The 23,984-nt window shown below is 40.9% G+C and overlaps 1 long non-coding RNA gene across 1 annotated transcript; it reads left to right on the top strand.

Annotated features, from left to right (window-relative positions):
• Window positions 1–526: 526 nt before the first annotated feature.
• On the top strand, window positions 527–17,105 carry LOC148090767 (uncharacterized). The gene is made up of 3 exons (XR_015716208.1): window positions 527–548; window positions 1,904–1,960; window positions 17,085–17,105. It is a non-coding gene; the product is annotated as an uncharacterized LOC148090767 (long non-coding RNA).
• The last annotated feature ends 6,879 nt before the right edge of the window (window positions 17,106–23,984 follow it).

Raw genomic sequence — 23,984 nt, 5'->3', positions numbered from 1 at the left:
CATGCTGTCTTACGGTTTTCTAAACATGTAGAAAGAGCACATTCTAAAATAATGATAAAAGTATAGCATAGTCAATACACAAACCAGTATCATAGTCACTTATTGTCATTATCAAGTATTAAATACTGTATGTTGTTGACTGAGCTAGACTTTTATCCTATTGGCAGTGTAGCAGGTTTGTTTACACAGCGTCATTACAAACCTGAGTAATGTGTTGTACTGACACTTTACCAGGGCTACGGCATCACCACTTGATGAAATTTTTCCATTTCATTATAAACTTATGGAACCATTATCATATGTGCAGTCTGTCATTGACTGAAATGTTGTTATGCAGTGCATGGTTATATCTTCTTATAAATCACAATATTACACTTCTATAATCAAGAAGTCAAAGAGGTGACCTGACTTCAGGCCCAGCTGGATTTAGGGTTCAAATTACAATATAAGGACTATGTTTTCACTGTCTCTTGCTTCTACAGGCACATTCTCTCCAGATGACAGTGAAGATGATCACCAGTTGGCCCTGGCTTGTATCATCCTGAAAGGTAAAGAGAGAAGAGAGAACCTCATCTTAGCATATCATTTAGTCTGCATAAGTTCCTGAAGAGGACCCCGTGAGGTCATATGCCAGTCTTGGTATATCCAATAGGATGGGGTATTCTGGTTAGCTGAAGACACATGCTCTCGATAACCACGTAGTGTGAGAAAAAGGCACTTCTCAGAAGGAAGGCTTGAGAACAACTACCCACTCTAGTCTCTAAGTCCACTTGGCTGAAGATTTTTCTAAATTTTCCCATCAAAAGTGGGTTTAACATTGGTGGAGTTCGATGTGTATTCAGTTTGGGAAAAGGAGCACTATGGGTTCGATAGCATTGAGGAGAGGCCAGAGGTCACTTTCTCTGCCTGGTTGCTCTCAGAACTCCTTGTACTTCAGGGTGGACCATTGATTGGGGGTGACAACCTACCTGGTGGTTACAGTCTAGATTTTAAAATTGAAAGGGGCAGTGCATTGAACCATCTCCCCAGCTTAACTTCCCGCTGCCCTAGATAGTACCTAGAGACACACCTGTGAGACAGAAAAAGAAAGTGTCTTGGCACAGACTGGTCATGAACAATTATTACTTTCGTATGTTTATTCTTGCATACTCTCAGTTCCTCAATCTGCCTTTATTTTCTGTTGGGCATAAAGCCAAAAAGCCAGAATGAAAAGAGGCCATCGCCATATTATTCATAATTCCTCTGCGATAATTCCATGCTGCCCCTTCTTCTTCAGTGAAGGGATTTTCTGAAAGCTGTCTTTCATAACACATCTACTAGATAGTTTCAATTTTTTTTTTTAATTCTTCACCCAAGGATATTTTTCCATTCCTTTTAGATAGAGTGGAAAGGAGGGATGGAGAAAGGGAGAGAGAGAGAGAGAGAGAGAGAGAGAGAGAGAGAGAAATATCGATGTGAGAGAAGCATCAGTTGGTTGCCTTCCACAGCTACCCTGACCAGGGCTGGAGAATGAACCCATAACCCTTTGGTGCAAGGGCCAACACTCTGACTACTGAGCAACACTGGCTAGGGCTAGATAGTTTCAATTTAATGATAAACTTTTAAAATTAATCTTTATTGTTGAAAGTATTACAGATGTCCCCCTTTCTCCCACGTTGCCCCTTCTACACCCCCCCTGCCCCAGGCCTTCACCACACTACTGTCTGTGTCCATGGATTATGCATATATGCATATAAGTTTTTTGGTTAATCCCTTATAATCCACCCACCCACCTCTGCCTTCCCTCTGAGATTTGTCAGTCTGTTCCATGCTTCTATGTCTCTGGATCTATTTTGTTTATCAGTTTATTTTGTTCTTTAGATTCCACATATGAGTAAGATTATGTGATACTTGTCTTTTTCAGGCTGGCTTATTTCACTTAGCATAATACTCTCCATGTCCCTCCACGCTGTCTCAAAGGGTAAGAGACCCTTCTTTTTTATAGCTGCATAGTATTCCATGGTGTGAATGTCCCACAGCTTTTTTTATCCACTCATCTACTGAAGGGCGCTTGGGCTGTTTCCAGATCTTAGCTATTGTAAATTGTGCTGTTATGAACATAGGGGTGCATATATTCTTTCTGATTGGTGTTTCGGGATTCTTAGGATATATTCCTAGAAATGGGATCACTGGGTCAAATGGTAGTGCCATTTTTAATTTTTTGAGGAAACTCCACACTGTTTTCCATAGTGGCTGCACCAGTCTGCATTCCCACCAGCAGTGCACCAGGGTTCCCTTTTCTCCACACCCTCCCCAGCACTTGTTTGTTGATGTATTGATGGCAGCCATTCTTACAGGTGTGAAGTGTTACCTCATTGTGTTTTTTTTTCTTTAAAATTTTATTTATCTATTTAATTTTTTTTTTAAGTTTTATTATTGTTTAAAATATTACAGATGTCCTTTTTTCTCCCCAATGACCCGTTCCACCCCATTCCTTCCCCCTCCCCAGTCCCTCTCCCCACCATTTTCCATGTCCCTGGGTTGTGCATATATGCATATAAATTCTTTGGTTACTCTCTCCCCCTCCATCCACCCGCCCTCCTCCATCCCTCTGACATTCGTCAGTCTCATCCATGCTTCCATGTCATTGAATCTATTCTGTTCATCAATTTATTAAGTTCTTTAGATTCCACGTATAAGCGAAATCATGTGATATTTGTCTTTCGCTGCCTGGCTTATTTCACTTAGCATAATATTCTCCAGGACCATCCATACCGTCCCAAAGGGTACGAGATTCTTCTTCTTTACAGCTGCGTAGTATTCCATGGTGTGAATGTCCCACAGCTTTTTTATCCACTCATCTACTGATGGGCACTTGGGCTGTTTCCAGATCTTAGCTATTGTAAACTGTGCTGCTATGAACATCGGGGTGCATATATCCTTTCTGATGAATGGTTCAGGATTCTTAGGATACATTCCTAGGAGTGGGATCACTGGGTCGAACGGCAGCTCCATTTTTAATTTTTTGAGGAACCTCCATACTGTTTTCCATAGTGGCTGCACCAGTCTGCATTCCCACCAGCAGTGTACTAGGGCTCCCCTTTCCCCACACCCTCGCCAGCACATGTTGTTTGTTGATTTGTTGATGGTAGACATTCTGACAGGTGTGAAGTGATACCTCATTGTGGTTTTGATTTGCATCTCTCTGATTAGCGACATTGAGCGTTTTTTCAAATGTCTCTTGGCCATCCGTATGCCCTCTGGAGAATTGTCTATTCAGGTCCTTTGCCCATTTTTTAATTGGATTGTTTGTCTTCCTCTTGTTCAGTTGCAATAGTTCTTTGCACACTTTGGAAATTAGCCCCTTTTCAGATGCATTGTTGGCCAATATGTTCTCCCATACAGTGGGTTTCCTTTGTATTTTGAGGCTGATTTCTTTTGCTGTGCAGAACCTTTTTAGTTTGATGTAATCCTACTTGTTTATTTTTTCTTTTGTTTCTCTTGCCTTAGGACATGTATCAGTGAAAATTCCACTATGTGAGATGTCTGTGACTTTACTCCCTATGTTTTCTTTTAAGATGTTTATGGTTTCGTGACTTATATTTAAGTCTTTTATCCATTTTGAATTTATTCTTGTGTATGGAGTAAGTTGGTGACCTAGTTTCATTTTTTTGCATGTTCCTGTCCAATTTTCCCAGCACCATTTATTGAAGAGACTGTATTTACTTCATTGGTATGCTCTTGCCTCCTTTGTAAAATATTAACTGACCATAACAGTGTGGATCTATTTTTGGGGTCTCTGTTCTGTTCCATTGATCTATATGTCTGTTGTACCAATACCAGGCTGTTTTGATTACAGTAGTTTTTTATACAGTTTGATATCTGGTAAAATGATCCCTCCAACTCTGTTCTTTCTCAAGATTTCTGTGGCTATTTGGGGTCTTTTTTGGTTCTGCATAAATTTTTAGAATATTTGTTCTAGCTCTGTGAAATAATGTGTTGGTATTTTAATAGGAATTGCATTGAATCTATAGATTGTTTTGGGTAGTGTGGACATTTTAATGATGTTCATTCTTCCAATCTATGAACATGGTATATTTTCCACTTGTTTATACCTTTCTCTATTTCTTTTTTCAGTGTCCTATAGTTTTCAGAGTACAGGTCTTCTACATCCTTGGTTAAGTTTGTTCCTAGGTATCTTGTTTTTCAGTTGCAATGGTAAATGCTATCTTTTTTTGTTTCTCTTTCTGAGAGATCATTGTTGGTGTATAAAAATGCTGTCTATTTTCAGATGTTAATTTTGTATCCAGCTACCTTACTGAATTCGTTTATCAAATCTAGTAGTACTTTGTAGAATTCTTTAGGGTTTTCTATGTACAATACCATATATCTGCAAATAATGACAGTTTTACTTCCTCCTTTCCAATTTGGATACCTTTTATGTTTTCTTCCTGTCTGATGGCTGTAGCAAGGACGTCCATTACTATGTTAAATAAGAGTGACAAACGCAGACAATGCTGTCTTGTTCCTATTTTTAAGGGAAATTGTTTTAGTTTTTGCCCATTGAGTATGATGTTGGCTGTAGGTCTGCCATATATGGCCTTTATTATGTTGAGGTATGATCCCTCTATTCCCACTTTGCTGAGAGTTTTTATCAGAAATGGGTGCTGGATTTTGTTGAATGCTTTTTCTGCATCTATTGATATGATCATATGATTTTTGTCCTTCATTTTGTGTATGTGATGTATCACACTTATTGATTTACGAATATTATACCAGCCTTGCATCCCCGGGATAAATCCCATTTGATCATGGTGTATGGTCTTTTTAATATATTGCTGGATCTGACTTGCAATATTTTGTTAAGGATTTTAGCATCTATATTCATCAGGGATATTTGCCTGTAGTTTTCTTTCTTTGTAGTCTCTTTATCTGGTTTGGGGATTAGCATGATGCTGGGCTCATAAAAAGAGCTTGGGTGTTTTTCCACATCTTGAATTTTCTGGAATAGTTTGAGGAGAATAGGTGTTAATTCTTCTTTGAATGTTGGTAAAACTCCCCTGTAAATACATCTTTTGTTTGCTGAGAGTTTTTTGATTACTACTTCAATTTCATTAGTTGTTATTGGCCTGTTCAAGTTTTCTGATTCTTCCTGATTCAGCTTTGGAAGATTGTATATTTCTAGGAATTGTGCATTTCACCCAGGTTGTCCCGTTTGTTGGCATATAGTTGCTCATAGTATTTTCTTACAATCCTTTGTATTTCTGTTGTGCCCGTTGTTATATCTCCTCTTTTGCTTGTTATTGTATTTATTTGGGTCCTCTCTTTTTGTTTCTTGGTGAGTCTGGCTAAAGGTTCATCAATCTTGTTTATCTTTACAAAGAACCAGTTCTTGGTTTTCTTGATCTTTTGTATTGTTTTTTTAGCCTTTATGTCATTAATTTCTGCTCTGATCTTTATTATTTCCTTCCTTCTACTTCCTCAGGGCTTTTCTTGTTGTTCTCTTTTTAATTCTTTTAGTTGTTGTGTTAGATGGTTCATTAGATCTTTTTCTTGTTTCTTGAGGTAGGCCTGTACTGCTATGAACTTTCCTCTCAGGACTGCTTTTGCTGTGTCCCATAGATTTTGGGTTGTTGTCTGTTCATTTTTGTTTTTTTCCAGGAAGTATTTGATTTCTTCCTTGATCTCATTGGTAACCCAGTTATTGTTTAATAACATGCTAATTAGCATCCATGTGTTTCAATATTTTTGAGTTTGTTTTTTTTTTAATATATCTTTATTGATTTCAGAGAGAAGAAAGGAGAGGGAGAGAGAGAGATAGAAACATCAATGATGAGAGAGTCATTGATCAGCTGCCTCCTGCACGCCCCCGACTGGGGATTGGGCCTGCAACCTGGGCGTCTGTCCTGATCGAGAATTGAACCCGGATCACCTGGATCCTAGGTTGACACTCAATCACTGAGCCACGCCCAGCCAGGCTGAGGGTTTTTTTTTAGTGATTGATTTCTAGCTTCGTGCCATTGTGATCCAAGAAGATGCTTGATATAATTTCAATCTTCTTGAATTTGTAGAGACTTGCCTTGTGCCCTAACATGTGGTCTATTTTTAATAAGGTTCTATGTGCATTTGAGAAGAATGTGTATTCTGCTGGTTTGGGATGAAATGTTCTGTAAATGTCAATTAAATCCATTAGATCTAGTGCATAATTTAAGGTCTGTGTTTCCCTGCTGATGTTTTGTCTTGATGGTCTGTCCAATGATGACACTGAGGTGTTAAAGTCCCCCACTATGACTCTGTTGCTGGTAATCTCCCCTTTAAAGTTCCCCAAGAATTTTTTTATAAATTTAGGGGCTCCTATATTGTGTGCATATATATTTATAAGGGTTATTTCCTCCTGTTGGATTGATCTCTTTAGTATTATGTAGTGACCTTTTTTGTCTTGTTATGGTCTTTATTTGGAAGTTTATTTTGTCAAATAAGTATTGCTCCTCCTGCTTTTTTTCCTTTCCATTTGCATGGAATATTTTTTTCCATTCCTTCACTCTCAGCCTGTGTCAATCTTTGCTCTCAGGTGGGTCTCTTGTAGACACCATATATATGGGTCCTGTTTTCTTATCCTTTCAGCTACCTTATGTCTTTTGATTGGAGCAATTATTCTGTTCACATTTAAGGTTACTATTGATATATACTTATTTAATGCCATTTTTCCCCTTTATGCTGATGTACCTTTCTCTCAATATTCTTCTTAAAGCAGTCCTTTTAGCATTTCTTGCAATGCTGGTTTGGTGGTACTGAACTCCTTTAGCCTTCTTTTGTCTGGGAAGCTTTTTATTTTACCTTTAACTTTAAATGATAGCCTTGTTGGATAAAGCAGTCTTGGTTGCAGGTTCTTGCTTTTCATTACTTGGAGAACTTCATGCCAATCCCTTCTGGCCTGAAGTGTTTCTGTGGAGAAATCTGCTGTTGGCCCAATGGGGTTTCCCTTGTAGGTCACTGCTTGTCTCTCTCTTGCAGCCCTTAATATTCTCTATTTGTCCTTAATATTTGCCATTTTAATTATGATGTGTCTTGGAGTGGGTCTCTTTGAAATTCCTCTTGTTTGGAACCCTCTTTACTTCATGAACTTTTGTGGCTTTCTCTGTCACCGGCCTAGGGAAGTCTTCTGTCAATATTTCTCCCAGCAGGTTCTCTATCCCTTGCTGACTTTCCTCCCCCTCTGTAACCCCTATGATGTGAATGTTGTTTTGCTGCTTGATGTTCCAAAGTTCCCTTAAAGTAGCCTCATGCTTTTTAAGCGTTTTTTCTTTTGGCTGCTCTGATTGAGTGTCCATTGAGCCTGCTTTTAATTCCTTCCAGTGTATTCTTGATATCAGACATAGTATTCTTCATTTCTGCTGGGTTCTTATTTATCATATCTAGCTCTTTTTTCATGTTTTCACTGAGTTCCTTGACCTTAGTGTCTTTGGTTCTCATTAATTTCATTGAGCATTTTTATAACCATTACCCTGAAGCCTATTTCTAATAACTTGCTTAACTCCATCTCACTACAATCTAATTTTAAAATATCTCCATCACTTGTTTCCACCCTTAGTTCTAGCAATGACTTTCTGTCTCTATAGACTTGCCTTTTCTGTATATTTCATATAAATAGAATCAAATAGTATGTAATTGTTTGAGACTGGCTTATTTCACTTAGCATAATGTTTTTTTAAATTGATTTGAGAGAGAAACATTGATGTACTGCTCCACCTACACATGCATTTATTGGTTGCCTCTTGTACCTGCCCCAACTGAATATCAAACATGTAACCCCTGAGCATCGGGTTGATGCTCCAACCAACTGAAGTTCCGACCCAAAGCAGCATAATGTTGTTAAGTTTCATCCGTGCTGTAGCTGCATTGGTATTTCCTTTCTCTTTATTGTTGAATAATATTCATTGTATGAATATACCACTTTTACCCATTCATCAGCTTATGGATTTGTGTTGTTTCCAGTTTTTGGCTGTTATGAATAAAGCTTCCCTGAACTTTATTTCTTTTTTCATCAAAAAACAATCTTCTCAATTTTATCTTACCTCTATTCCTAGCAGCTTTGCAACACTGAAAATACTGTACTAAAAAAAAAAAAAAAAAAAAATGTACTATAGGCTCTGGTGGTGATGCCCAAAAGAAAGATTTTTGAAAATTCTCTCTATACAGATAACACCATTGGACTAAGAAGTAATTGTTCTGAAGAAGACAATGTGTATTTGATATATAAACTTAGGTACATTGCTTATGAAATAGTTAATCTCATGCTGTGTACAGCTTAATTATACCACTGCTGTGAATCTACAACAGGTTAGCACAGTACTTTGCAGGTGGTAACTGCTTGATAAATATTTGCTGATTGATTTAAAAAGACCTACAGCACTTCCCCTTAGAAAGTCAATATCATAAGTTTCAATGCTCGCCTGGCTGGCGTGGCTCAGTGGTTGTGCATCAACCTATGATCTAGGAGATCGCAGTTCGATTCCTGGTCAGAGCATATGCCCAGGTTGTGGGTTTAACCCCCAGTAGGAAATGTGCAGGAGGCAGCCAATTAATGACTCCCTCATCATTGATGTTTCTATCTCTTTCTCTCCCCCTCTCACTTCCTCTGTCTGAAGTCAATAAAGACATGTATTTTTTTAAAAGTTTCAATGCTTAACAGCATTTTTCTATTTTGTGTAAACAACTAAAGTCCTTTGAGAAAATGTAACAAGTTATCCAAAGAGCCCCAGTTATCTATGGGGCGGCCACATTGATCTTCCTTTAGCTCAAGGAACCCCAGTGACAGCAACTGCTTTCTAGGCTTGAAGAAGCAGGAGACATTGCTGTTGGGCCAGTGGGAGCATGCAGTCAGCCAATGCATTATGTCTTCATGAGAAGGCAGGCGTTCTCTTGGCAAGGGTCTCCCCTGCCCCTTGCTGGCACAGTTTCTTAGAAAGCTGACTGGCCCGGATCCGACACTGGCTGACTTCTTCTCATGCGCTGCCTTGGACACTGTTCAGGTGTGTGTGGTCAGATTCGGGCTGTTACCAGGCTTCAACCACACAGAGACTAGAGCCACTTTGCGGCACTGCTTGCTGACATTTCAGCACCTTATTGGCTGTGAGAAGCGACTAATGTGTATATGCCTGTGGTCTGTGGGCTCTGGAACAGCACTCAGTGAAAGCCCACCTTTAATTGGACAAATGAACCATCTTCCTCTGGGTTTTCCTGTGCTTGAGAAAACAGTGCATTAGAAATGCAGCCTGAGTGTCACCCACCAATATGACCTGTGTGCCTCCTCCCCAGGAGCACTGCCAAGGGCAGGAGAGCGAACGGGCCCTTCAGAACCGTCCCACCCCGTCAGCAGTCAGCTCTGTTCTACCTTAGTGTGGTCAGAAATTGTTTCTATTTTAATTTTCAAAGTACCTTCATACATCCATTAACTCATGTCATAAGCACACATATTTAAACTTAACATAAAATGTATTTAAACAATTCTTGTCTACCACAAAATATTACATTTTATTTAGTAGATATCAATTAAAGATTCAATACACTCAACATCTTATTGTTTCCTTATTATTTGCTTATCTCCCTTAAAAAAATAAAAAACCATATGTACTGATTAGTTAATGAAAAGGGTTTTCAGTGTTGGTGCTGTCTTATCAACACTACTCTTTTTGTTTTGTTTTTACCCTCACTCAAGGGTATTTTCCCAGTGCTTTTTCAGGGAGTGGAAGGGGGGGAGAGACATCGATTGGTTGCCTCCTGCATGCACCCCGACCGGGACCGGGGTCAAGCCTGCAACCGAGGTGTGTGCCCTTGGCCAGAATTGAACCTTGGACCCTTCAGCCCACAGGCCGACGCTCTAACCACAGAGCCAGACCAGCCAGGGACAACTTTATTCTTATAATATTATAATGGTCTCTACTTTTGGCTCACCCACTGTAGGACACATTTACGTTGTTTTCCCAGCACCCTTTCCTTCTGGAAGGAGTGCTCGCCTCTACTCTGGTCATGCTGTGCCCTCCTTCAGCCACCTGATCCAAGCAGAGCTGACCTCCCTTTACCAACTCTGACTCTCTGATGCAGGGACGGACAATCCTCACTGGAACTTTCCTGACTGGAACAAAATGGAAAGAAGGCTCTTTGCTCTCCGATGAGATATTCTCTTTTTGCTTAAGCAAGTCCCAGATGGGATCTTCACTTGCAACAAAAAGCCTTGACTTATATACCTACTTTTTTACTATAACCTTGGCCGCAGTCTTTCTGGTCCTATAACTTTATTACTGGCCTTTAAATTAGCAAATTAAAACAAACGTATGCCATGATACCTTTGTTTTCCTTTCCATTGCCTAAGGATATTTTAATGACTCTGAGGGTCATAAGACAAAAGAGTTGAAGGTAGGGGCCATCCGCATCACTAGGAAACACAGATGACTAGGGAAAACTCAGACAACATCTGGGGAAGGAGTGGGGGAACTAAAACTGTTAGGAATTATTTGAAAAGCTGTTGTATGGAGGAAGAAACAGAGTTGTTGCTTGTCATTTAGTAGTTGTTGCTTGTCATCTAATTCCCATGGTTAAAATTAGTAGAGAATCTGATTGCTGTTCTTTATAAAGAGAAAATACTTTCCAATAATGAAAGCGCACCAAAGGGATTGGGGAAGACAAGCAGATGCACCATCTCTAGAACCAGAAATATTCTCTCACAGATTTCATATATATATGTTGTTTAAACATCTCCATATCCCTAGTGTAAGAAGAAAAAGAATTTAACTGCTTTTTCCCAAGAACAACAAAAAAGAGGTAAAGACCAATCTATAAAGTACTGAGACTTCCCTGGGCAGAGACTGGACAGCTTCCCCCCTGTGTCTTTGTCAATGTTCTCTGTGCAGGAGATGCGTTTTTGTGCAGAGAACATACATTTTCTGTAACCTTTAGAAATCTAGTTCCTAATAAGCACTACTGTAATTTAGCACAGTTTTACTCCACCCTCACTTAAACTTCTTGAGTCCATCCACCTGGGCAGAGCCGCTTTGAGGAACTCACAGAGGGCAGGGAGCAGACTCCCCGCCCCCGGGCCCAGGCCAGGTGTGCTACACCCACAGTCCCCACAATGGGACCCCCCACCCCAACAATGATTTTCCAAAAATGAGAGTTCTGTATGTTTAGTCACTGAGATCTGGGGAGCCAGTGTCTCGATAGTCCTGATCATGACCACAACTGCTTCCCTTAGAGAAAGTCGGTCTTTTTTTTCTGGCCTGGCTGATGGTGAGAGGAGAAAGGGCTTGTTTGTGGGTCCCCTGCCCATGGGGGTGGGTCCCCTTAGGCTTGGGCCCCCTTGCCCATGTCCAACTTCCTGCTGATGAACATGCAGTTTGTATTGTTTTAGGAAACCAGGCTGTTTTGTGAATAAAATGAATGCATGTGTGTGTCATGAAAAAAAAAAAAAGAGAAAGAAGGAACACCACTCTGAACAGGCCTGCATGTAAAAGTAAGATTCCTGGAGGCTTGTGGTGCTGTTGAAGAACCCTTGGGTGAAGGGTGATACCTCAAAGACTCTTTCGATTCTTCAGAGTGTATGGTGTTGGAGTGGAGGTGGCGACAGGAAGGTTGCTGGTGAGAGAGGCTGGGCACCGCAGCCTCTAGGCTGGCTGAGATAAGAACCGGGCTCTGTTTCATATGCTACCCTGTTGAAGTGACTGGTCATTAACTTCCCTGACTTCATTCATTTAAATTATTAAGTACCAAGCCCAGATATGCTTACTGAAGAATTCCACAAAATATTTAAAGATAAATTAATATCAACCCTTCACAAACTCTTCCCAAAATATAAGAGGAGGGAGCACTCTCCAACTCATCTGTGTGGCTGGTTTTACTCTGACACAGTCCAAAGGCATCACAAGAAAACAAAACTACAAAACCACACCCGTTATGAATATAGATGCGAAAATCCTCTGTAAAGTACTAGCGAACCAAAGCCACTGTTATATAAATGGATTATACACCAGAACCAAGCGAGATTTATCACAGGACTGCAAGATTGTTTTAACAAATGAAAATCATGAATGTAATATGCCACATAATAGAATAAAGGACCAAAACCCCATGAAAATCTCAATTTGATACCAAAACAAAACAAAACAAAACAAAACAAAAAACACTGAAAAATCCCAATACACTTACATGATAAAAACAATTACACTAAGAATAAAAGGGTACTTTCTCAACCTGGTAAGTATATAAAAATCCCAAGCTAACATCAAGTTTAATGATGAAAGACTGAAAGCTTTCCCCTGAGATTAGGGATCAGCAATGATGTCTGCTCCTGTCACATCTTTTCAACATTGTGTTGGAGATTCTAGTCAGGGCAATTAAGCAAAACATTTAAAATAAAAAGACATCCAGATTGGAGAAAAAGAAGTAAAACTATTCTATCAGCAGATAACACAAATCGTGTATCCGAAAAAGGACTTGTATGCAGTATATATTTTTATGTAGAATATATTTTTTAAAACTTTTACATCTCAATAATAAAAAGACAGCACAATTTTAAAAAGGGCGGAGAATATGAATAGAAATTTCTTCAAAAGAGAGACAAATGTCCAATAAGCTCAACATCTTTACCCATCAGAAAATTGTGAAACAAAACCACAATTAGATGCCATTTTACACCCACAAAGATGACTATAATAAAAACACAGGTAATAGCAGGTGCTGGTAAGTGTGAGGGAAAATGGGAATCCTCATACATTGTAAGTGGGAATGTTAAATAATGCGGCCACTTTGGAAAACAGTCTGGAAGTTCCACGAGAGAGTAAACCTAGACTTAACCTATGACCCAGCAATCACACTCCCAGGTGTGTACCCAAGAGAAACGAAAACATACTCACACAAAAATGTATACATGAATGCTCATGGCAGCATTATTTATAATAGCCAAAAATGTACATCAATTGATGAGCATATTTAAAAATGCAAAAGAAGCCAGTCCCAAAAGACCATAGATTATGTAGTTACATTTATATAAAATGTCCAGAATAGGTAAATCTATAGACAAAGAAAAAAAAAAAAAGACTGGTTGCCTAGGGCTAGAGGCTTGGGAGGGAATGAAAAGTGACTGACAACAGGCCCACAGCTTTTTTTTTTTTAATTTTTTTTTTCCAATGACAGTTGACATACAATATTATATTAGTTTCAGGTGTATACCACAGGGATTTGACATTATAAAACTTAGTAATTGATCACCTGAAAAAAATCTCATACCCATCTGACACCTTACATAGTTATTAGATTATTGACTGTGTTCTCTAAATTCTGTCACCTTTTTCTCCCAACCCTCTAACCCCCCTCCCATCTGGCAACCATCAAAATGTTCTCTGTATCTATGAGACTGTTTCTGTTCTTCTTATTTGTTTATTTTGATTTTTAGATTCATTGTTGATAGATGTGTATTTATTGCCTTTTTATTGTTCATATTTTTTAATCTTTTTTTTCTTCTTCTTAAAGAAGACCCTTCAACATTTCATGTGATACTGGTTTGGTGGTGATGAACTCCTTTAGCTCTTTATTGTCTGAGAAACTTTGTTTATGTCCTTTGATTCTATACGATAGCTTTGGTGGGTAGAGTAATCTTGGTTGTAGGTCCTTGCTTTTCATCACTTTGAATATTTCTTGCCACTTCCTTCTGGCCTGCAAAGTTTCTGTTGAGAAGTCAGCTAACAATTTTATGGGTACTCCCTTATAAGTAACTAACTGCTTTTCTCTTGCTGCTTTTAAGATTCTCTCTTTGCTATTAACCTTTTGTATTCTAATTATGATGTGCCTTGGTGTGGGCCTCTTTGGGTTCCTCTTGTTTGGTACCTACTGCTATTCCTGGACCTGTAAGTCTATTTCTTCCACCAGCTAGGGAAAATTTTCTGTCACCATTTTTTTCAAATAAGTTTTCAATTTCTTGCTCCCTCTCTTCTCCTTCCATCATCCCCATGATGCAAATGTTGGTAAACTTGAAGTTGTCCCAGAGGCTCCTTCTACATTATCTTCATATTTTTGGAGTCTTTTTTCTATTTGCTGTTCCAAGTGGGTGGTTTTTGTTTCCTCATGTTCCAAATTGCTGATTTGAGTCTTGGCATCCTCTACTCTACTGTTGATTCCTTGCTGATTATTCCTCATTTCAGTTCGTGTAGCCTTCCTTTCTGACTGGCCCTTTTTTATGTTGTTGTTCTCCCTAAGTTTCTTGAGTATCCTTATAACCACTGTTTTGAATGCTGTATATGGTAGTTTGCTTGCTTACTTTTCATTTAATTCTTTTTCTGGAAATTTCTTCTGTTCTTTCATATGCAAAGTTTTTTTTGTTTGTTTGTTTGTTTGTTTTGTCTCTGCATTTTGGCTGCTTCCCTGTGTTTGTTTCTATGTATTAGGTAGATGTGCTATGTCTCTCAGACTTGGTAGTGTGGCCTTATGTAGTAGGTATCCTGCACGTCCCAGTGGCTTAGCCACCCCAGTCCCCTGATCTGGGCATTCCAGGTGCATCCCTGTGTGGGCTGTGTGCACTGTTCTGTTGTAGTTGAGCCTTGATTGCAGTTGGTGTCACTGGGAGGAATTGACATCCAGGCCAATTGGTTGTGAGGACCAGCCATGACTACAGCAGAAGACCTGCTGTTCAGGAGCTGACCCTATGGAGCAGGACTTGCTTCAGTGGGGCTTTGGTGCTCACCAAGCCCACCCCTTTAGTCTGTAACTTGTGGATGTGGTAGGGTTATAATCTGTTGTGGTCTGAAGCTGACCACCATGTGCACTGGCTCTGGGGCCTTCCGGGAGGAGCAAAGTCAGCCACTACCTGTTCCCTGCCTGGGACCATTGGCACTAACTACAGAGTGATCTGCAGATGGCTGCTACTTGTTTTGGGCTTGGAGGTGCCCAGGAGAGGCCAAGCCATGAACCAAGGCAGGCTGCTACTAGTGCTGGACCTGGGGCCACTTAGTGATAGGTATAGAGCACACTGAGGCCAGATGCTGCTTGTTTTAGAGATTTTAGGAAAGTCTGAAGCATGAGCCAAGACAGGCCATTCATATGGAAAAGTCACTGGAAACAGATCAGGTGGGGCAAGGTTTCAAGTAATCAACAGGATGGGGCAAACTCTGTAAGCCAGGTGGATGGAGATTCAGATATGGTCCATCCTGTCAGCTCTGTGGCATGGAAGGCTCAGCAAAGGAACAGTGACCTCTGCCAGCACTTCTGTCTGGGAAAAGCTGGCCCCCACCAGATCTTGCCCTGATGCCAGACAATTTAGCTCCTCCCCATATGTCCCAGGTTCCTTTCAAGCTGCTGCCCAACACTGGAGCTCAGAGGGAGTAAATCCAAGTAATTCCATGCATGGGCCTTTTAAGAGGAATCCCTGAGACTCCATATCCCTCCATCTCACTCAGCCACAATCCCACTGGTTTTTACAGCCCAAAATTGAGGGAACTTCTCTCCCTAGCACTGGAACCCTGGGCTGAGGGGTCTGGGGTGAGGCTGAGACTCCTTGTTTCTCAGGGTTTGGGGGAGTGTGGGAGGACTTCCACAGCTCAGATATCCCTCCTGATTAAAGTCTACCACATGTGGGTGTCTGACCAGCCTGTTTTGCACCTCTGCCCCTCCTACCAGTCTTGATGTGGCTTCTTTAATTTTGTAGTTGTAGGACTTCCATTCAGCTAGATTTCAGGTGGTTCTGAATGATGGTTGTTTTGTAGTTTCGTTGTAATTTCAATGTGGTGGTGAGACGGGGCGGGCACTGTGTTTACCAGGCCACCATCCTCTGCCCAGAGCTTCTTTATGGGATTATGAAAATGATCTAGAGTTTTTATAGTGCTGATTACAAACTGTGATTATACTAAAAACCATTGAATTTTGTAGTCTAAATGGGTGAGTTATAGGATATGTAATTATATCTCAGTAAAACTAATAGATATATAATAAAGCTGATTATATATATAAAAGAGACTTAGTAGATGCACACAAAGTTCTGCAAGGAAAAGGATTGGTAATGCATTTCAAAGGTCAGAGAGGACTCTCAACAAAACAATTCAGGAATATAGTAAACTAAGTGTTAGGATGTGATGTGTACAAGTGCCAGGGCAGTCTGCCCATAGGAAGGGCACCAAACCCAGTCCTTGTGATCAGTGAAGTTTCCCCAAATGAATTTATATCAAAGGTCAGACTTAAAAAGTAGTAAGACAAAAGAAAGGAGGTGAGGATGCAAGGAAGACCAGGTAATGAAAGCCATCTTTGTTGGGTTCTTACCTCTAAAAGTAACAAATTACCACAAATTTAGTACCTTAAAATAACACAATTTATTATCTTAAAGTTCTGAAAGAATAAAGTCTGAAAAGAGACTTGTAAGGCTAAAATGAAGGCATTGACAAAGGTCCTATCTTTTCCAGCCGAGGGGCTGTCTGCCCTCTTTGATTGTGGCACTCTCCATATTCAAAGCACACCACCCAACCTTCGCTCCTGCCTCCTTTTCCAGTTCTCTCCTCCTGCCTCCTACTTATCAGGGTCCTGTGATTACATTTAGGACCCACCGGGAAAATCCGGGACAATTTTTCCATCTCAAGATCCTTAATTTAGTCAACATTTGCAAGGCACCTTTTGCTATGTCAGATAACATATGCGCAGGTTCCGGAGAGTAGGATATAGACATCTTGGAGGCAGGGGGAGGGAGCCTTATTTTGTCTAATCCTGCATCTTAAGAATTGACTCTTTTTTTTTTTTAAATCATTTTATTTTTTAAAAAAATATATATCTTTATTGATTTCAGAGAGAGGAATGGAGGGGGGGGAGAGAGATAGAAACATCAATGATGAGAGAGTCCTTGGTCGGCTGCCTCCTGCACGCCCCCGACTGGGGATGGAGCCCACAACCCAGGCATGTGCCCTGACCGGGAATCAAACCTCGGTCCCCTGGATCCTAGGTCGATGCTCAACTGCCGAGCCACGCCCGGCCAGGCAAGAATTGACTCTTACCTTAAATATAATGGGAAGCGATGGAAAGATTTTTAGGACGAGTAGGCACAGGCTATGACTTGGGTTTATAAGCTATTATTTTAGATGTGGTAGACGAGGTACACAGGCTGTGTGGCACAGGGATGGAGGTAGAGGCACTAGTTCAGAAGCTTCTCCAGCAACTGAGGCAAGAAAGGACGGCAGCCTGAGCTACGTGGCAGTCGGGCAAAGGTAAGTGACTAGATCACAGAGACAGTAAGACAGCAATTGATCGAAAATGAGCATGATGTTGAAGTTTATAAGAAATATATATATTTGGTCTTCCTTCTTGTTCCTGGCACATAGCTCCCCAGACCCTTGGATTTTCTTAAGCAACGGGAGTAATGGTAGCATTTTTTGGTCATAGTATTTGGTCTTTTGTCCTTGGTTCCTGAAATAGTTCCAGAACCATAAAGGTGACAGTGTCTTGTTATTCATAATAAGCCCCTTTCAGCCGTGCCTGCGCTTATGAGTTCAATCTCCAAGGGCCAGTGACTTAATCAGTCATGCCTGTGTAATGAAGTCCATAAAAGCCCTTAACCTGTGGGAGCTGATGCTATCTCCAGATGGGCAGTGTAAGAACTGAGTTAATTGCTTGTTGGTGTTGGAGAAAACACAGTGGAATAAGGAAAAGGGAGGACTCAGGATGACCTCCTGAAGACCACTACTTGAAAGGTATCTCTATTTCTTTTTTTAAATCCTCACCTGAGGATATTTTTTTCCCATTGCTTTTCAGAGAGAGTGGAAGGGAGAAAAGAGAGAGAGAGTGAGAAACATCAGTGTGAGAGGCACACATCGATCGGTTGCCTCCCGCACACGGATTGAGCCTGCAACCAAGGTACGTGCCCTTGGCAGGAATTGAACCTGGGACCAGTCTGCGGGCTGACGCTCTAGCCACTGAGCGAAACTGGCCAGGGCTCTATTTCTTAATATATAGGTTACAACTAATGTAACAAAGGTCCAAATATGTGACTTAATCATGTAGAAATTTTAACCAGGTGGGAAGTTCTCTCTCAGTTAACAGTTCAAGCAATCCAAGGCTGAGAAAATGGTGTTCTGTATCGGTACTGGGAACTCAATCTCCTTTCATTGTGTTGCTCTGTAAATTCTAGATTTGTCCACATATGAAAGAAGATTCATTGTGCGACATTCCAGACTATAGGGAGGGAGAGGGAAGAGACAGGGCACATTCTTTTCCTTCTAAGGCCACTAGCTAGCTTCAGTTCATGTCATTTCTGTTTATATCTCACTGAAACTAGCTCCACGGTCATACTGAGAAAGCAGAAAATGTAACCTTCAGCTGGACAGTCAGAGGCCTAGCTTAAAATGCTATTATCAAACAAACACAGAAACAAAAACAACAAACAAACAAAGAAACAAAAGCAAACCACAAGAGTAGATGCTGGAGAGACAATCGTTAGTGGATCCAGTTGTTAGAAAGTCCTGTGATCACTGACCGTCTCCTTCCCTGACTCTCACACGTGGGTCCCGTCACTACTTCTGGAGTAAAGTGGCATAAATCCATCTCACTTTCCACATGACAGCTCTGCAAATATTTGAAGATAACTGTATCTTCCCTCTAAGACATTTTTAAACTAAACATCTCAATTTTTTTCAACTATTTCTTTTATGACATGTTTTTCAAGTTCTCATTACCTTGGCCAATACATTTTCTATACTCTTTTGTGTGTTTTGCTGTTTTTAAAATGTGAAACCACAATGGATACACCACGAATAAACTAAGACTATTGTCTTTCCTGTTCTAGAGCATATATTTCAATTAATGTAGTCTAAGTTTTAACAATGGAATTACACTATTGACACATGTGGAGTTTGGGACCAGTGAAAGAACACACTCTCAAACTTAGGTCAAGTTTGTTCTCCAGCTTATATTCACGCAATTGATTTTCTGAACTTAGTATAATAAATATACTACATGTATATTTATTCCTATTACTTTTCACCTTATTACTTTTAGCCTGAGGTTCTAGGATGTCAATAGAATTTCATCACCTAATCTATTTTTCCTATAACTTTCAGCATAGATTAAAAAATTAAGCAAATAAAAAAGCAATATAATTATTAATTCTAGGGATAACAGAAAGTTGTACAACAAAGCAAACAATAATCGTACACTACTCTTAATTCCTAGTAGTAATTATTATTCCTATAATAATAATGAATAGTAACAGACATAATTTATATAGCTATAAAAATGTAAGTGTTGTATACAGATTTAACAAAAACTGAAGTTAACAATAATGAAAGAGATGAAAAGAAAGGCGTATAAAGCATAACATCCTCATCTTCTAAAACAGAAAAATGAGTAGATGTTACCTAAAACTGGCAAGCTGAGATAGAAGAGTATACACAAATTACAAGTATAGAAATAAATACAGAGGAAACGTCTCAAAATTGGAAAACAAGTAGGCATATGAGGCGGGGGGCTGTGGGAGAGCATTTCTTTTGTCCATTCAGCGTCACTGGCTCTTTCTTTTTACAGTGTGCATTTATTACTTTTAAAAGTAAACATTAATTTAAAAAGAAATGCAGCTTAATTTGAGCTGTCCAGTAAGCCCCAGTTTAGGCATCTATTACTTACTTTTTATATGTCATTACAAACATTTTAGAACTAGAAGGGGAAGACACCTCCTTGCCGGTGTGGCTCAGGTCGTTGGGCATCATCCGTGAACTGAACGGTGCTGGTTCAGTTCCTGGACAGGGCACGTGCCCGGGTTGTGGGCTCAATCCCTGGTAGGGGCGTGCTGGGGCAACCGATCCATGTTTTGCTCTCACACTGATGTTTCTCCCTCTCTCCCTCTCCCTTACTCTCTCAAAAAATAGAAGGAAGGAAGAAAGGGGGGGGGAGGGGAGGAGAGGGGGGGAGGGGAGGGGAGGGGGGGAGGGGGGGAAGGAAGGAGATAGCATGTTTTGCACACTATGACACTGCATTTGTTATGGAGTTAATTGTGTCAGGGAGATAAATTTAATCACCTCTTTGGTGTCCTGTTGTTATTAAGTAACAAAGATAATGCTATTTATTCAGTACTTTTGCTCCATTATTAATGTGCCTCTCAGAATATGGCTCTAATTTTGTGAAATGACTTAATTTTTGTTCTAGGTTTTAAAAACCATCATTTCTGCCAGTTTGCTTAAAAAAAATTAGAAATTTGAATGAGAAGCAGTTTAGATCTAATTCCCTAAATTGCTTTAGCTCAGGGGGAAAAAACTCATTTTCTTGGTCAGAAATTTATTGTATTTTGTTTCCTCTAAAAATACATGTTACATTATAAGACCCAACTTATAGAGATCTTAGTGACCACCCAATCAAGACTCTTCATCTTGCAGATAAGTAAACTGAGGCAGGGAGGAAGGTCAGAATGATATCAGAATGGTAACACTGCTAAAGTAACCATGCATTTCAATTATCTAATTTTCTAACTACTCCTAATTTTCTAACTAGGTGCTTTGGATTTGGGCTCACATCATAAGAGAGTCTGGATCCTGTCATTTGGTTTGCTCCACATGCTGTGGGTGCCTAATTAGTATTCATTGTTTAGTAAATACTTACTTGGCTTCTCTAGTGTGTGCAAGACACTGGATTGAGGAGTGTACGAATTCTCCCTTTCGAGAAAGAGAACACAGGAGTTAACATAAGACTCGGGTCTGTTCAATTCTTTGCTGCCCTTTGCAGGGTGTGCCAATACTTCACGGGCCCTGGCAGAGATGGAGGTATTCATAGCAATCTCTACCTGCTCTCCACCCCCAGGGAGGAGGGTAGCAATTCCTCCCCTGTCTTTCAGAAGAACAATGGACAATTGTCCCCTATATGAACTGTTCAAAGCAGGTTTGCTGCAGGTTGTGTGGGAGGGGTGGGTTTTGCACCAAGTACCAGTCACATGACGGTAACGTATGCTCTTGGATTTCTGTAGCTGTGTGTGTTTGCACGCAGGTGGGCCAAGGCCAACTGGCTGATCCGAAACCTCTCCCAGTTATCACAGCACCAAGTGGCACCGGGGGTGATAAGGACAATGACGCGCTGGGCAACGTGAAAAATTCAAGTGCACTCCTACTCAGACAGCTTCTTCTTTGCTGTTAGTACTGCATGACCAGTGGAAAGAGCACATGCTATGGAATCAGACAAACCTGGGCTCAAATCCCACTTCACGCCTCAGCCCAGTGACACTGCACAGACCACTGAAGGGCCCTCAGCGGCAGTTTCCCCAGTGGTGAGACGTGTGGTGTGGACAGATCCTGAAACACAGCAAGCATCCAGCTAATGGGAGCTGGTGGCGCTGTGTTTGTGGAACTTAGCAGGATTCAGTATAAAACCTGAATGCTGGGAAATGTTATCAAGATCACTTGAAATTTTTTTCTGAGGAAATGATAATTTTTCTAATTCTGTTGGTGAGCTCTCGCTCCTGAGCAACTTGCAGAGTCAGCCCAGATTTCTGGCAGTGACCTCTGAGTAGTCATTGGCAATAGAGGTCGTGTCCCATTTTACCACCCATCCCGAGAGTTCTATGAGCTAGACAATGGACACCTCCATGAGCTGGGGACCAAGGGGAGGTCAGTACTCTTCTGCCTGAGAAGTACTTTTTGATGGTCTCTAGTTGGTCTCTGTCCTCAGCCAAGTTGGTGCACAGCGCTGCGCACACATCTTTCACAAGGCTTCGACTTACCCCCACTGCAGGAGGGTGGGACCCGGGAGGTAGAAAGAAGGCTGAGGGCTCCGGGGGGGGGGGGGGGGGAATGTAGGCTTGTTCCAAGGTCAGGAAAGGGTACAGAAGGACTAGAGGACAGAAGTTGCTGTTCATGGGTAAAATTGAAACTGTTCTAAACTCTCCTAAGATTTGGACATAGAAAGAAAGAAATCAGACATTTCTCCAGAGCCTGTCCGTAAAGGGAAACTTGAATGATATTTCAGTTTATCTAGGTTGTGGCTATCTTTCAGGGATGGTGAAATGGCACTGCTCCCGGGAACCCACATGATTCCTATGCTATAATTACTTGTGCAACAGGATACTCACTGCTTGCACTCCCAGATCAGAGGGCAATAATGTGCCCTAGGTCAGCACCAAGAACAATTATGGTTTCCTTCTGGTGTTCATCAGGGACTCGGGGAATTGTGGCAAAGGGCTTGTGGGTGAGTGCTGGAAGCGCAGACAGGGCCAGCGTCCCACTCATGGCCTGATTAAGGGCTGAGAGGTTGAGGTCCTGAGGTTCGTAGCTCCAAGACATGCACAGGACACTCATGAGTCTTACTTCTCACCACGCCTCTTGGGGTCCACTGCCCCTGGGACTCTGGGTCATGGTCCAACTGGTCTGACTCTCAGGGATAGACATCCCAAGTTCAGGACCACCTTTTCCTATCTCCTCTTCAGTTTCCTACCCGTTCCCTTTTTTGGCTTCACTCTCAAAAGCCCTTATTCTTCTCATTCAGTTTTTTTTTAAACCGTAAATGGACCTAATAGGCCCCCTAAAGAGCTTTATGGTTGATGGTAACTGGAACGTTCGGGACCAATTCCTAGAAACACAGCCGATTTCTTGCCAGAGTAAGACATGTTTCCAGCACTTTCTGATGAGTCGTCAGCTACCAGGGATGGATAAAAGGACTTTTTGCTAGAGCAACAAAACATAAAGTAGAAAGAAACTAAAGAACCCCCATAAAATAGGTTCTTATTGAGCCACCTCGCAAGGAAAGTCTTTGGTGGGTAACCTTGTATACATTTACATAAATGTCTTTCATCCTCTATGAGAAGAAACAACTACATGTGTCCTTTTCATCTTTCCTACCCCACATCACTTAGCATTGTGTCTTATACCTAATAAATAATCAATAAATATCTGAAGGCCTCTCTCATATCTTTATTGCTGTTTTTCCATTGCTCCTTATATGATGTGGCTTTAAGTCCCTTCACCATCTGTTGCCATTCCTGACATATTCTCCTGCACCTACAGTCTGTACAAGTGAGGCCCTTGGAAGAAGATTAAACATTTAGACTGTGTTAAACATCTGACCTATCTGGAGCATGTAACAGGCCATAACATTAAAACTTCTCTGTAGAGATTAATATTAACCCATTAATCTGTACTTTTGTGGTCACTCAATTATAAACCTACCTATTGGCTTTAATTCATATTTTTCTATCTTGAGCACATGAAAATCATAGGAGATTTTGATAAATGCTGCTGAAGTCCCAAACTACTCTGCCAGTTATAGCTCCCTGTTCTACTAGAATAATGTACCAAGTAAGGCGTAACTCTGTCTGCCTCACTTAAACAAGACAGAAGGTTATTTTCCTCTCATGGAACAGGCTAAGCTGGTATGTGGGCTTTGCTCCCAGAGATTATCCGAGACGTAGGCTCTTGCTGCTGAACCACACCCACACACTGCCCTCACCGGCATGGTCCAAAAGGACTCGCTCCTTCACATTTTAGCAAATAACGCATCCTCATTTTAGGGCATGGCTCAGGGTATACGTCCCTTTTGCTCATATCCATTGCCAGAGCTCATTCACATGGCCTAAACCTAGATGCACGAGAGGCTGGGAAATTTAGTTTTTATTTTTGGTAGCTCAGGTAGGCTGAATAAATGATTCCCCCTCCCTCCCTTGCAGGAAAGCCACGTCCTAATCCCCAGAACCTGTGAGAGTTACCTTAGGTAGCAAAAGGACTTTTCAGATGGGATTAAGACTCTCGCGTGAGATTATCCTTGTGATGTAGGGGAGTCCTGTGTAATCACAGAGGCCCTTTGAAGATGCAGGAACGGGCCACAAGCCCGAGAATGGAGGCAGCCTCTATAGGCACCAGAAAGGGCATGGAAGCAGGCCCTTCTCTTAGAGCCTCCAGAGAAACACAGCCCTGCGGGTATCAGACTTCTGGCCTCCAGAACTATAAAATAAATCTGTGGTGATTTAGGCTACTAAATTTGTGGCGATTTTTTAGTCACAATAGGAAACTAAT

This window comes from Miniopterus natalensis, chromosome 20 (genome assembly GCF_054644295.1).
Source record: "Miniopterus natalensis isolate mMinNat1 chromosome 20, mMinNat1.hap1, whole genome shotgun sequence".
Lineage (NCBI taxonomy): Eukaryota > Metazoa > Chordata > Mammalia > Chiroptera > Miniopteridae > Miniopterus > Miniopterus natalensis.
Note: the sequence above shows the minus strand (reverse complement) of the source record. Positions and strands in the feature narration are given on the sequence as shown.